Source organism: Pinus tabuliformis, chromosome X (assembly GCF_031772625.1).
Source record: "Pinus tabuliformis cultivar Carrire ecotype Pingquan chromosome X, CPIR1, whole genome shotgun sequence".
NCBI lineage: Eukaryota > Viridiplantae > Streptophyta > Pinopsida > Pinales > Pinaceae > Pinus > Pinus tabuliformis.
In genome coordinates this window covers 688,257,635-688,273,281 of record NC_142308.1, presented here as the reverse complement: position 1 = coordinate 688,273,281, position 15,647 = coordinate 688,257,635, and the positions used below count along the sequence as shown (strand labels likewise).

Here is a 15,647-nt window from a genome sequence, read left to right as displayed (position 1 = left end):
GTTCAAGGTGGACTTCCATCATGTGTATGTCAGGGCGCACAAGGACCTCGTGAAGAAATGGAACGAGCTCCCTTACCTGGCCACAGACAATGTCATATTCGCCGTGCTTGAATTGTGGCCTTCGGAGTGGCACGCTACAGCCAGCTATGTGGTGGAATTAGAAAATTTTGCTACATAGAGGAATAAGGAGGAGGAAAAACTGCAGATGGTGCAGTTGGTAGAGAAGAGAAGGAACGAGGTAGTAGCAGTAAAGGTGCAGGAGGCGCAGGACACTGCAAAGGCAACAAAAGAACAACAACAAGAAGCAAAGAAGGAATGCAAGGGCTAGAGTCACCTTCACCTAAACAAGAGACAGAAATAGAGGAAGGTGGTGTGGACCCACAGACAGTGTCCACACAGCTGAAGCGACAATGCTCGAGAGAGCAGGTAGGGCCGCAGAAGAAGTCAAAAGCCTCCAAGACTTCTTTCAACCCAATCACCCTCACTGAGGGGGATCTCCATGACATCAGGGAGATGATGCGGGATGTCACCACAGAGGCCCTCTAGTAGTTCATGGAGGAAAACCAAATGGTGTTGGGGGCCCTCCGAACACAGATACAAGAGTTGCAGGTGCGCACTCCTCAGGTTGGTAATCTATCGACCAGCACTGTAGTAGGCATGGCCGCGGTTGAGGAAATGTTGCGCGCCCTCGTGACCAACACTATAATGCTACCATAGGGTGCACTAGTTATAGAAATGAGGCCAACAGGCCTGTGGTCAGTGCGCTGAAGGGATTTGGGTTAAACATGGTTGCGCTCCCTCAAGAGACACTCTATGTTTTGCAGGACGGAGTGACTGCAGAACTGCAGGCCAGGGAGAGTCGCGCACTCCAGTTGATGAGCGAGAAATGGATTTATATGAAACAACTGAGCCTGCAGCATGACGAGGTTGTGACACAAAATAGGCAGCTAGTGGAGGTGTTTGAAGAAGCCTGCAAGATGGTCCCTAAATTGGATATCCCAGCAGAGGCGCGCATCCGAAGACTAGCAACAAGGGTGCGTGAGGCGAAAGAAGAAATGGCTAAGGTTTAGCTAGAGCTAAACCTTCAGATAGCTGAGCTGAAATTGAAGGCGTAGCCTTCAACTCTGCCTGAGGTGAAGGAACAGTGAGCCAGTGCCATTACAGCAGGAATAGTGGAGATCAGCAGTGCAGTGAAGGACTGCACCAAACTGTTTGAAGAGTTGTTCGAGGTCTTGACCACTCTACAGGAGGACATGAACATATAGCACTTAAAAACAGAGGCATGTGAGCTGTAGAAATAGTACAATGAAATAAAATGGATCACGCAGATGGTGGCCCTTACACAGAGGCTCGCACGGATGCAGCAGGAAAAAGCACTCAAGGAGTAGGTCGACGCTGCGCAACATAAGGAATTTGTCTTGAAGGCGCCCGTACAACCATGGATCAATGAGGTGTTTGTCATTACAACCTCGATTGAAGCCAAGCTCATGAAGATGCAAGGAACGCAGGAACATGTGCAGGGCAGCAGTTCAGCTACAACAGTATTTAAGCAACGCGTCCAGGAAGTGTAGTAGGCAGCTGCTCAGTGCGTTGTCGATCTTGCAGCAGTCCAGGCAGAGTTGGGAGGTCTCCACGTGAAGATCTCTGTACCAATAGAGTGACTCGAGAGCGAGCCACAATGTTTGTGTTGGGGGCCTATTGGGCGCGGGATCCCCCGGGGAAAATTTTGGGGCTTAAAGTCCAGATTTTGGCTAAAAAGTGTAAATCCGATGTAAAGACTCTGCATTTTGTGGGCGTGAAGCATGAAGTTGTAAATGAGTCATAGGGTTGTCTGCCCTCAATTTTTTAATATAATTTCGGCTTTATAGATCTACCCATGGCCCGCGGACCATGGGATTGTATAAATAGAGCGAAGTTCTAAGTTGTAAAGCGGAGAAAAGAATTAGAGTGATCATGGAATAAGGATAGAGGAATATCTAAGTATAGAGTCAAGTCTTTGGGTCGTAGAGTAGGAGAAGGATTTGCAGCTGAGTGTGCATAGGCCTAGTAGTCTGTAGCTGAGTGTACAAACCCCTGCAACTGAGTGCACAGGGTGAGTCGAGTCTGTAACCGTTGAGGCATTAATAAAGAGATTTTTTCGCATCAATTCTGTGTATCTATTTCCAATTTTTATGCATTGAGTATATGGGGTATGAATTTAAAATTTACTATTATATGATGCGCAAACATATATGATTGTGTTGATTAAGTAAATGTAAGATAAAGTATATGTTTACGCGAAGTTAGCTAACATTTTTAAGAGGATAAGTAAGATACGTGGTGTAACTTGGGGAAATAGCGCAAAATGCTACCCTAGCAGCGTGAAAGCACCTTAGTCCCTGGTTAGGACTGCGCAAGAGGTAATTATAATAGATTGCGAAGGTCTCGCAAGCCAAGACAGTGCGTGAAGCGACCTACACGAAGGTAGGCATAGTTGGACTAAATCGACCCCTCAGACATCTCAAGGGTGCGAAAACTTGGTTCCAACATCCCCCCATACTGCTTCGGGTGAGACTTCAGTCCACGCTCCACGGGTTGATGCCAAAAGGGCCAGTAGTGTAGGGATTTGTTTGGCTAATTAACTCCAAACCTGGGTCAAGCCCCCTCAAACCAACATGACTTAGGAGGTCAAATCGTATCATAGTGGCCTCTCCCCGCATATTTTCCCTGGTTGGCCGATTACTTGGGTAGATGTATGAGGGGAGTGTTACATGATTCTAGATTTCTCCTTTATTGTCTCATTCGACTTTCCCTAGTGTATAGCTTCTTGTTGAATGTTCGAAGTCATGTTTAGCTTGGAGTATATTTCGAATTTTTTCCTTTTTCCATATATTTCGCTGGTTTTTGTGTTTTAATATTTGTTGCAATCGATACATTTTTGTGCCTTTTATGTGTTTAGATTTATCCCACATAATTAAAATAATTCAGACCATTCTCGAATGTTCTCATTCGCTCTTCTATGTTGGAAAAACTAATGGTGAAGAAGCCTTTAGCTCCAAGTTCTAGCTTAATATGGCCCTTTGATTTCCACATATGTTGGATCCATTGAGAGAGGGCTTTTTTCCTAGTAATTCTTGATTATGGTGTGGTATGGCATGTATTAGATATATTCCTCAATACTATTTGAGTTGAGTTCAAACTTTTGGTCTATGTTTTCTTTTGGAAGGCAACTTCCTAGATGTTTTTAACTAGCTGGTGTTAGGATTGCTACATCTTTTTGCTAGTTGGCTTCATCTTCTTTTGTAGATACTTAAGGGTTTGGATTCATTGGCTATTTGAAGCAGTTGTCCCCTACCATCACTTTGTTATAGGAGGGATCTCCACTCCCTCTTAGAACTCTAGGCATCGTTGATGACTGTCTCTAAACCAAGTGTTGGCATCAATAGATTAGGGTATTTTAAATAGCAGAGCTCACTTCTACTAAGTTCTTCTTCACATTTTTTATGAAAAAACTTGCATCGACCGCCACTTTAACTCTCCCTGTTATAACAAGTTCCTCTTCCCCTCCTCCATTGATCTGAAAATTAGGCACTAAAGGCTTCTTGTCAAGCTTACAAGAACCTCTCCCACTCTGAAGCTTAAATATTTCCAAGACCTTATGATTAACCAATTGCAGAATTAAAAAGTGCTTGAAAATAGGTGTATGCTTTTAGTTTGCGTTTAACTGTTAAGTGCTTTAAGTTTTGTTGCTTATGCTGATATTTAAATACATGTGACAGTAAGTAAAGCAGCAAATAAACAAACACACATAACAACAATATAATATGGAGTTCACCCAAACCTCTTGGGCTACATCTCCTTGAGCTCTAGTCAACTCAACTAGGCTCTTTGGGATTATGGCATCAATTCTTTTACAAGCTCCACACTCAACTCCATTGGTTTACACAGAAACAATGGGCTTAGAATACCATCTTATCCCACTGGCTATCCATACTTCTGCAGACAGATCTAGGCTTCTCTGGACTAGATTACTTCAATCAACGCTCTAAGCGACCTTGCTCTAGCTTGCACTGACTCCCTCAGAATTATTTCACTGTCTATGGAATGCCTTCTTCTATCTTCAGCACACTTTGGACACCAGAAACAACTGGATCATTTGATCTCTTTACTGTTCTTGGCTCTGGCTCTCTAGCTCTAGCTCTGGCTCTGGCTCTTCAGCTCTCTGAGCTTCTCCTAGCCTTTGCATGCCTCTGTAGTTCGCTTGACCTCCAAGCGACCCTTAGCAACCTTCCAACGACCTTTTTCAATCCCCCAATGACCCCTGGTCAATTGTGCTCTCTGTGTTTTTATCATGCATCGGTTACAGTCCTCCATCATTGAAGAACCCAACTGTTTCCACAAAAGAATCAGTTTCCTATTGCAATGAATCAGCAGGCACAAGAAACCCAACCGTTTGGCCTTCCTCCTGTAGAAATGGCCACATAATGCAATACATAGGAAAATTGTCGAAAACACATTATTGAGCATTTTACTAGACTTCAAAATGCGTTCAAACACATTGATAAACCCATCAGGTCCACCATTCTATCGCAAATCGCTACCACATGGCGTAATGGTCAAAAGCCCAATACACAGGAAATACAAAGAAATCCTGCATTTCTGGATTTCAAATATTATGAAATTGTGTCCACAATCCCTATCAGTTCCGCCTTCTATCGGCATATCGCAAATCGCATGGTGCGTTGGCCTTTGTGTTGGGGATCACTAATCGTCGATCAAATCTCGACCATTGATCTTGCTCCTCAATCAGAGGATCGATATCGCATATCGCATTGGTAATGTCCCTTTGGTATCAAGGATTCGCCAATCTCTCAATCTTCAATTAAATTTGGACTGTTGATCTGACTCCTCGATCAGACGGTCGATATCGCATATCGCTATCAGCATATTGCATTGGTAATGGCAGGGGGTTCTTTCCTTTGGTCATGTTGATCGTCGATCCGCCAATCAGATCCTAACTGTTGATCCACGACCTCTAATCCGATGGCTGACAATCCATTGCGAGCACATAACTTACACGGGGATTAACCACCCGAAAGTGGTTTCCTCTCTCCTCCGTCGTGCCACACTTCGATCAATGTATGGAATCGGGCGGAGCCCGTCCAATACCGCTTACTGCTTGGAGCCCACCCAAAATACCGCTTATTGCCTTCTTTTTGGAACTCAGAGGTTTTATCCTATTTTCTATAAATTCTTCGGGTCCGTCTGGTCGCTACTGCCCATGTGCTTTATTTGAATTTCAATGCGAATGCGCTTTATAAATTTTTAGCACTTAACAAGGGTTTTTAGGCCACATTTAATAATAAATTCCTCCTTTTCTAAGGTTAATGGAAAACTTCTTTTTGCGATAACTTATTCATCTAAAGTCTGTTTTGGTCCATTCAAATTGCGTTGGATTAAGAATGAAACAATCTATGCAGTGGGACTATTTCCAAGAGCAGCCCTTGACTTTAATTTTCCTCTGTGAGGAACACTTTAGACTTAGAAGTCTATTCTAGATCCATTTTGGATCACACCTTCCCACTAAAAGAACTTTTGGTCTCCAAAAGACTGGCATACTGATCTGAACAATAAATGAGAGTAACGACACCCTCTTCTTTCAGCCTCCATACACTTACCTTGCATAGTGCCTCTGAACCAGAGCCTTTGACCACTTTCCTTCCTGGATGTGCTGGTCCTTTTGGGAAGAACTGTTTTCCTCCTTGACTTCATGCAAAAATCCTGTTGAGATGGTCACAGAAGGTAGCTTGAACTTCTCCTCCTTGATCATTGATCCAAGGTGGCTCAAACAAATGTGAAGTTACATATGCTTCACAAAAATTTACATTTGTACCTGTTTGACATGCTGTCAACAACAACTTTTAACAACAACAGAAATATAGACAACAACTGGATGGCCTAAACTCCTACTTCAACAATAGAAATAGATTTTCACATGTTGTGAACACCTCCATGTCTTAAATCTACATACAAATGATGGACTAGATAACAAGCCCACAAAACATGCCTTTAAAACAAATGACCCTTCAAGTCAAGCATGTAGAAAATATCCCAAGGATTCTTTTCAAAAGATGAAACACTTCATCATCATCTCCATATTGGAGACCACATCAACTTTTCCCATGTCAATATTACATTCATTTTTACAACAAAGCAATCAACCCTTCAATTTAATTACACATACGTGTTCAATTACAATGAAATCATCAACATCCCCGTGTTCATGCACATCATTGTCATGCATGCATTTCATCCTTCAAATTTCACTTAAGCACACTATACTTTAGAAGATGAAATAAATATAATGTTGCAGCAACAAAGTGAGTCTCCTACTCAACTTTTTCCATTCACCTTCTTGGTAAAACCCTGCAACTTGCATCTCATTAACAAAAGAAATGCAAACAAATGCATCAATAGACATGCAATCTTAATTGGATAAGAACTCTAACCATTTCTTACCAATCCATTTCAAAGGTGCTTCCTTTGCTTGCACATCAGCATCAACATGTGAATCATCCTAAAACACATCATTCATGGAAACTTCCCTTCCATTTCTACCATTTTCTCCTTCCACCTTCTTCAACTTTTGTGGAAGCATTGTTGGGTTCACAGCCTAACATTTTGTAGCAACATTTCCTTGCTTATGGCAATAGGTGCAACACATGTGCTTCCTCTTGACAGTATGATTTGCCTTGTCCAATGGACCTTTGGCTTCTTGCTTCCTTTCCCTAAAAATTTTCCTGTATGTGGCCATTCTCTTCCAACATCTAGAAACATTATGGTTATCCAAACCACAAAAGGAACATGAAATTATTTTCCCATACTTATATGGAAATTTACCATGCTGAACATAATCAAAAGGAATATGGTTAGAACCATATTTATACCTTTCTCTTTCACCTTTATTGCCTTCATGAGGAGGTGAATTGAATGAAGAAGTGGCTCCCTTTGGAACATCATCAATCTCTTCAAGGCTTTTAGAGTTTCCACAACTCTCTGGTTCAAGTGCATGCTTATGAACACCTTCATCTTGCAAATGACGTTTCAAGCTATTGCATTCTCCATGAATACAATCTTTGCACTCTTGAGGCAGAAGACCTGAAATGAAACTCCTTCTTGGAACTGTTTCCATTGTCTTCATGGCAGCTTTGTAACTTTCTCCATAAGACTCTCCATAGCCAAGACCCAAATACTTAGGCCTTTCCTCAACTATTATTGGCTCAACAATACCTTGTGCATGTTTTCCCAAGCCTTTTCCTTCATAGCCCATCCTGGACATTAACTTGGAACCTATGCCTCTGGTATGTTTTTCAAAAGAACCAACATAATCATTCTTAGAGGAAATTGAAGACAAACAGGACTTGTTTACCTCTTATTCAAGCTAATACTTGAATAAGGCTTCTTTTGCAACAAAGGGTTGTGTCTCCAACTCAAGCATATTTTCTAGGTTCATATTTTCAATATGAATTTGCCTCTCCATTTCTTGTAATTTGTCAGAAAGCAACTGCTTCTCTTCCTCCACAGAATTCAACTGCTCTCCAAGTATGTTGCTCTTCCTTCCATCCTCATACATTTCTCTCACCTTTTCCATCATGATGAACAAGTCTTGCTTCATGTCTCCATCAAAGAATCTTGTGATGAAGGAGGAATTTGAGGACTCACTTGTAGAAGTTGTCATTATCAAAATGATCAAAAAAACTTCAAACAAGATTAATAAAGAGCTTATTCAAGAAACCTTTTGCAACAATCCTCTTGTGCTTCAAGGATTGCTTTGAGGTCCTTTGGGATAAGAAGAATGCCTTCAGCCCTTCTTCCTTCTTGTCCTCTCCTTGACTGAGCTATCAATAACTTTCCCTTCACCTCTGTAAACTCAAACAATAGTCAGTCCACAAACAAGCATACAATCAATCAGACAATCAATCCTTAACTACCCAAACACCTTTCAGACAAGCAATCTTTTGCTCTATCATTCAACATTCTGATCTAATACCACTTGCATCATGATACCACCTACTTCAAGGTATAACCAGTTTCGATATAACCTTCTTTGAAGGTGGGATTAATCAAATTTTAAGCTCTGATACCACCTGGATGAAAATGGGGCACTAAAGGCTTCTTGTCAAGCTTACAAGAACCTCTCCCGCTTCAAATCTTAAATATTTCCAAGACCTTATGATTAACCAATTTCATAATTAAAAAGTTCTTGAAAATAGGTGTATTCTTTTAGTTTTCCTTTAACTATTAAGTGCTTTAAGTGATGTTGCTTATGCTGATATTTAAATACATGTGACAATAAGTAAAGCATCAAATAAAAAAGCACACATAACAGAAATATAATATGGAGTTCACCCAAACCTCTTGGGCTACGTCTCCTTGAGCTCTAGTCAACTCAACTAGGCTCTCTAGGATTATGGCATCAATTCTTTTACAAGCTCCACACTCAACTCCATTGGTTTACACAGAAACAATGGACTTAGGCTACCATCTTATCCCGCTGGTTGTCCATACCTATGCAAATAGATCTAGGCTTCTCTGGACTAGATTCCTTTAATCAGTGCTCTGAGCGACCTTGCTCTAGCTTGCACTGGCTCCCTCAGAATTCTTTCATTGTCTCTAGAGTGACTTCTTCTATCCTTAGCACACTTTGGACACCAGCAACAACTGGATCATTTGATCTCTTTGTTGTTCTTGGCTCTGGATCTCACTCTAGCTCTCTAGCTCTGGCTCTAGCTCTGGCTCTTCTGCTCTCCGAACTTCTCCCGACCTCTGCGTGCCTCTATAGTTCACTTGACCTCCAAACGACTCTCAACAACCTTCCAGCAACCTTTTTCAATTCCCCAACGACCCCTGGTCAATCACGCTCTCTATTTTTTTTTTATCATGCATTGGTTACAGTCCTCCATCATTGAAGAACCCGACTATTTCCACAAAAGAATCAGTTTCCTATTGCAATGAATCAGCGGGCACATGAAACACAACCATTCAGCCTTCTTCCTGTAGAAATGGCCACATAATGCAATACACAGGAAAACTGTCGAAAACACATGATTGAGTGTTTTACCAAACTTCAAAATGCATTCAATCACATTGATAAACCCATCGGGTCCACCATTCAATCAAAATCGCTATCGCATGGCGTAATGGTCAAAAACCCAATACACATGAAATAGAAAGAAATCTTGCATTTCCAGATTTCAAATATTATGAAATCACATCCACAATCCCTATCAGGTCTACCTTCTATTGGCATATCACTATCTCAAAATGCATGGTGCATTGGCCTTTGTGTCGGGGATCACCGATCGCCAATCACCGATCAAATCTGGACCATTGATCTTGCAGACAGTCGATATCACATTTCGCTATCGACATATTGCATTGGTATCGACCCTTTGGTATCGGGGATTTACCGATATCTTGATCGCCAATTAAATCTGGACCGTTGATTTGACTCCTCGATCGAACGATCGATATCACATATCGCTATCGGCATATTGCATTGGTAATGGCCTGGGGGTTATTTCCTTTGGCCATGCCAATCACCGATTCGCTGATCAGATCCTGACTGTTGATGCGCGACCTCTAATCTGATGGCTAACAGTCCATTTTGGGCGCATAACTTACACGGGGATTAACCACCAGAAAAAGTGGTTTCCTCTCTCCTCCATCATGCCACGCATTTGTCAATGTATGTAATCAGGCAGAGCCCATCCAATACAGCTTACTGCTTGGAACCTGCCCGAAATACCGCTTACTGCTTCTTTTCGGAACTCAGAGGTTTTAGCCTATTTTCTATAAATTCTTCGAGTCTGTTTGGTTGTTACTGCCCACGTGCTTTATCCGAATTTTAAAGTGAATGCGCTTTATAAAGGTTTAGCGCTTAACAGGGTTTTTAGCGCATAAGGCTAATATTAACCCTTTAGGCCACATTTAATAAGAAATGCCTCCTTTTCTAAGGTTAATGGCAAACTTCTTTACCCGAAGTCTGTTTTGGTCCGTTCAAATTGCATTGGATTCAGAATGAAACAATCTATGAAATGGGACTATTTCCAGGAGAATCCCTTGACTTTAATTTTCCTCTGTGAGGAACATTTTAGACCTAGAAGTCTGTTCTAGATCCATTTTGGATCATCCATTGATTTAAATTCCACCTTATTCCCATTAACACATTGTAAGAAGCATTTTTGTTTTTTCCCATTCCATAATGGATTTCTTCACTTTCTTTAGGTTTATATTGATTTGGAACATCAATGAACCTTCAGAAGTTGGTTCGTATATCATGCGCTCTTTTTTCACTAACTTTATGAATTATTAATGTTTTACCCAATTTGAATTGAGCTTAAATGGGATTGGGTTCATTCTATCATCCTTTCGAATTTGAAGAAGAAAAGGTACATGGTACGAAATACTACTCGTTACTATCTATGTTTAGAGCTCAAGCACTCTATAAAGACAACATCTAAAACCATAAAATGGATCAATATCCTGGACACTTCATCTTTACTTGACGTAAAATTTCTCCATGCGAGAACAAGTTTTGTAGGCTTATGATCACACAAGTTTAACACCTATTTTTATAGCATACGGTGCAATGAAAAGGTACCCACAACATCATAAGCAAGAAAAGACCAATATTTTAGAAAGGAAGAAAGTCCTAACCCTATTAGCTATAAGGAGACATTAAAAAGGAAGTCGCAAGGAAAGAAATTGATTTCATAATTATTCTAATGATTCTAGTAGATTGGAGAAGCTTGAGATGAAAAATGAGTAAGATATGAAGAAGTTAAAAAAATATTTGATCAAGCTACAAGAGAGTATTAACAAAGTGAAGAGACGAAAGCACACCCTACCATCTTGATACAAGAAGCCCAAGACATTTCATGGGATTTGATCAATATCCTGTCGGGTTGATTTCCCTTCCGCCCTCAAGAATTATAGTACCTTGCTTTCTCCAAGGGTGCTTGGATAAGTAACATTTATGATTAAGTTGGACATGATATTGGATTCTTGTGGCCACATTTCTATTGCTATTGTAATGAATTATTGATATCTCTTACACACCAGCTTGGATTTGGATTTGGCTTTGGCTTTGGCTTTGAGCACCTTTTCAAACCAAAACCTCAATTTTGATTTAATTGCATGTAATTAGATAGCTTTCTCTTCCCATCTATGAGAATTTCTAAGGAAATGTAACAGAAATACAATTTCAAAACAAAGAAAACAACTAGATTAGATTAGATAACAAATTAAATTAATTATATTATAACACAAAAATTTGAGAATTTAATTAATATTATTCAGTCAAAAAAAATTTGAGAGGTTGTTCAAACATTAGATTTGACTTTTCCAAAGAACCGTTTTAACTTTTCCCGTTGCATTATTTTATATATTGGTGGTTGCTCTATTTTTCTTGTTTTCTTGATTTCTGTTTCTTGTTGTTCGCACAAGCAACAATCTACAATCTCAATTGTTTTCCCACTGAAGGGTTCACACAAGCAATCTATAATCTCAATTGTTTTCCCACAGAAGTGTTCGCACAAGAAATTTGCAAACTGAATTGTTTTCCTGCTAAAGTGTTCAGACAAGCAATCTACAATCTAAATTGTTTTCCCACTGAAGTCTTCGCACAAGAAAAGGCTGGCAAGAAGAGTTGGTTGAATCTCCGAGATATGTCTGAATTGTGCCTTCAACAATCATGCCCGATGATGAGCAGACGATGAACAAATGGGTGTCGATGGTGCTGGTTATTATGGTAATTTCCTGCCTTCTTCTTCTCGGTTCTGTATCTGGGATTGTAATTTGGAGAATCAGGCCCAGTGCTAGCGCTAGCCCTGATGGTAGAGGAGGAGGAGGAGGAGGAGGAGGTTGGTAATCCAAAGAAAATTGTTCCCATTTTATACATATCGCCTGTTCTAAGACATTCCATCCTAAGTTGTGCATATCTATGGTGGTCACATATCTAGGTGTTGATGAGCTGGTGGAACCCAGAGATCTTGTTCATGTCACCATTGAAGCCACCATAGCTCAGGTTTTGCAATCGTATTATTTGAATGTTGCAGCCCCTGTTCCTGTTTTGGGAGACAAAGGTGTGGCCCAATAGGATTGTGCGGATCTGCTCCATGATAAAATATATCATCTGAATGCTAGGCTGGTCCACATGAAATCCATGTACAAGAAGAAGAATTTGTTATCAATCTCACTCTTCATTTCCGATGTCAAAACTTGGCTCAGTGCCGCTCTCACAAACTAGGATACATGCGTCGAGGGTTTCCAGAACTTGATTGGAGGCAAGGCCACTCATAATTTCGCCACTGACATATAAGAAGAAGCCAAAAAGTTCTCCCAATTGATCAGAAATTCATTGGCTCTCTTCCAAATCAGCTTCCAAAATAATGCTTTACTTGGTGAACAAACGAATAATTATGTTGTTACACAAAACCCTCGGTGGATGTTAGAAATGAATAATGCTGGTCTGGATCAGGAATTCTATCAACATTATGGGTTGTTGGTTGGATATGACATGAATGAATTCCCTATGTGGTTATCATTAACTAATCATTTACTCCTACAGCTTTCCCCTGCAGACTTTGTTAGGTTCCAATACCAATAGAGTCATAATTTTTGAATGACTAAGATTAAAACTTGTAATACATACATATCTTTGCTTTGTGCAAATGTTTTCCATATTGATAAATTAAAAAATGTAAAGAGGGTATGTCCTAAAAGAATAATCAAAGGACAAAAAGAATAAAAAGGTCAAAAATGATGAACAATATGAACACCAAGAAAAGGAAAAATACCATGAAAGTGAGCAAGCCAAAATGCCACTACTATTTACTTTTGTGCAAAATAAATGATTGTGTGCATCTTGTAATCCTTGCCACAATCCATGGTAATCAAACTCTTTAATCTTGATTATGCCATGCTTTAAATTTCATGTTGATAGATAGAGAATAAAAATCTAGCCAAACAGTGTAACCTTGGTAGATAATTAAATAGGTAGAGTAAATAAAAGGAGCTCAATTGTTTAACCTGAGCCCTTGGATGTAATAAGGTTAGATTTAGTTAGTTCACTATTGTAAAGAGAAAGAAAAATGTTTGATAAGGGTTTGCTAGCTCAAATGCACCCTAATAAAGAGAAGTAAAAATGGTAGGATGAGTAGATGGGTAAGTAGAAGAAAGGTTGCAGAAATTATGATGATTGTTAAACAAAAGGCATATTTATCATTCTCACCATGAAAGTTCCAAATGTGAGTGGGCAATCAAGTATGCAAATGGATATCAAGGTCAATTAGTTAAATTCCCTTATTCATTTCACCTTTTACTTAACTAATTTCCCATAATAAAGTTCAAAGTACTTAAAACCCTAAGTCAAAGAGGCTCAGAGCATTTCTCTGACTTTTGGAGGGGCCAGACCCTCGACTCAATGACTTATAGGCCATAAGTACTAAAACCCCCTCATATATTTTCATCCCCCATTTCATTTCATTCACCCCCCTTCATTTCCTCTCATTTCCCTAATAAAACCCCTTTTTCTAAGGTTAAACGCTATTTACTTAAGAAAAGAAATCACCCCTATGAAAAACACCATTTTTCCAAAAAATCCACCAAAACACACATTACCCTAAGTTTGATGTTAACATGTGAAAAAGCATTCAAAATCACGAAAAACATTTACTTAGGGTATGGTGCCCCTTTCCGCTCATTTTATTAATTACTAATTTTATTTATTAAATCCCGCAAACAAAAACCCTTTTTCCCCGTATATATTTAACTCCCGCATATTAACTAGCCCTATACCCTAGTTTAAAATATAAACTATAATTTCACCCAAACCCCGAAAACCCACTAACTAATCGATTTGTGATTAAGTTAGATAATCCCCTGTTTAAACTCGTCGCTAATGATCCTGACGCCTTAACCCCGCTTTAATCCGTCATTAACTCAAAAACTGGTGCACTAAATCACCTGTCGGGCCCTCCACTAGCCTTCGTGTAGCTTCCCCACCCGATCACTGTATGATCGCCTCCCTCCACATCCAACGGCCCTTACCCATATCGGGCGGGCCCGACGTCCGAACAATACCCGCCCGATAAAGCTATTTTCGGTCGGGCCCCCAATGCTACATGTCATTCAACATATGGAATCGGGCAGCTCCCCCCAATATCACCGAATGCCCAAAAGCGGTGTGATGGAAACCACTTACTGCCCGCCCGCTACGCGACAAAATAGTTACAGTTCACCCCCTACACGACAAATGACCGTTGTTCACCCGTACCTGCCAAAATTGACTTTCGCGCATAAATCCAAAAAGCCCCAAATCATTTTTTTTAATCGTCTTTTCAACTGTAAACCTCCATGCACGCACCTGCGAACGTCGAAGTTGTCAACCTATGTCCAATTGCACCCTAAAGACACCACAGAGCACCCAGTTCACTTTCCAGCCTACACAGAGCCTTTTCGACCATTCGCAGTTGCCAGCCGCCCTGTTCAAAGCTAGTTTTCCTTAAATTCCAGGTATTTAAGCCATAATTCACTGGAAAACTTGTCAATTTCAGAACCAGTTACTAAGTTTTATTAGTTAAAGTAAAAAATTAATTAAATAAACTCAAGCAACTTAAGCTTACTCTGTACTGAACCACCATTTCCCTAAAAGACTGAAAATCACCTCCCCCACTCTCAAATCCACAAGAACTGAGAATGGCTGCCCCAATTGCCATGGATGTGAGACCCATCTCTACACCCCACTTAGACCTGGACCACCTTCCCTTGGCTGATAGGGATTTTCAGATAAAGGACACCACTATCCATGAATCCCCACTCAAACCACACTACGAAACTAGGGATAGATACTTGAACTAGGCTGATAAAATTGGTCTGTGGGAGTCCAATTTTCCCAAGTACCAATTCCCAGAGTTCCACATTTTCCTAGAAATTGTCCACTACTATCATGCCAATTATATCGCTAGTGAAAGAGCAGTGAAGTCCCCTAACCAGACCATACTTTTCACCATCATTGTTGAATCTATTAATGAGATGCTACAACTCCAGCATGGCTCAAACTTGACTCCCCTCTCCATTGGAGATCTGTTGGACTTATTTCCCAAGCTCAGACCTGCAAGATTGGCCCAAATATTCCAAACCTTCATCCTAGAAGAGAAGTATACCCCCAAAGACCCCCCACCATATGTAGCAACTTTATTTCTCCTTGGGGCAGAAGTATTGTAGATATGACATCTAGAGTCCTGGGTTATACCACCACTGAATATATTGATGAGATTATTCTAGCCTTCATGTCCATATACACTCCAGGACAACCTCCTGTTGTTATCTGACTATACCAAATTTATAGTTGATAAGATGCATGACCAGTTTCTCAGAATGAGCAATGAGAGTCTTCAAATACTCCTCTGTTTTGTACCACCTTTTTCTATATTTCCAGTCAGACAAGTTTCCATTCACCTTGCAGAAGCTTGATACAAAAGTTCAACCCAGATCAGCCATTTTTTGGACTCCATTGGTCCACAAATTTCACTCCCCATATTCAAATGCTGACTTTATTGACCTATTTGTGCATCCAATTATGACAATGTTGATGGGAAGCCCTC

General features: G+C 40.3%; 1 pseudogene; it reads left to right on the top strand.

Moving 5' to 3' along the window:
• Positions 1–785: 785 nt before the first annotated feature.
• The window catches only part of LOC149141842 (protein CLAVATA3 INSENSITIVE RECEPTOR KINASE 6-like), a 100,734-nt pseudogene continuing 85,872 nt past the window's right edge, over positions 786–15,647 (top strand).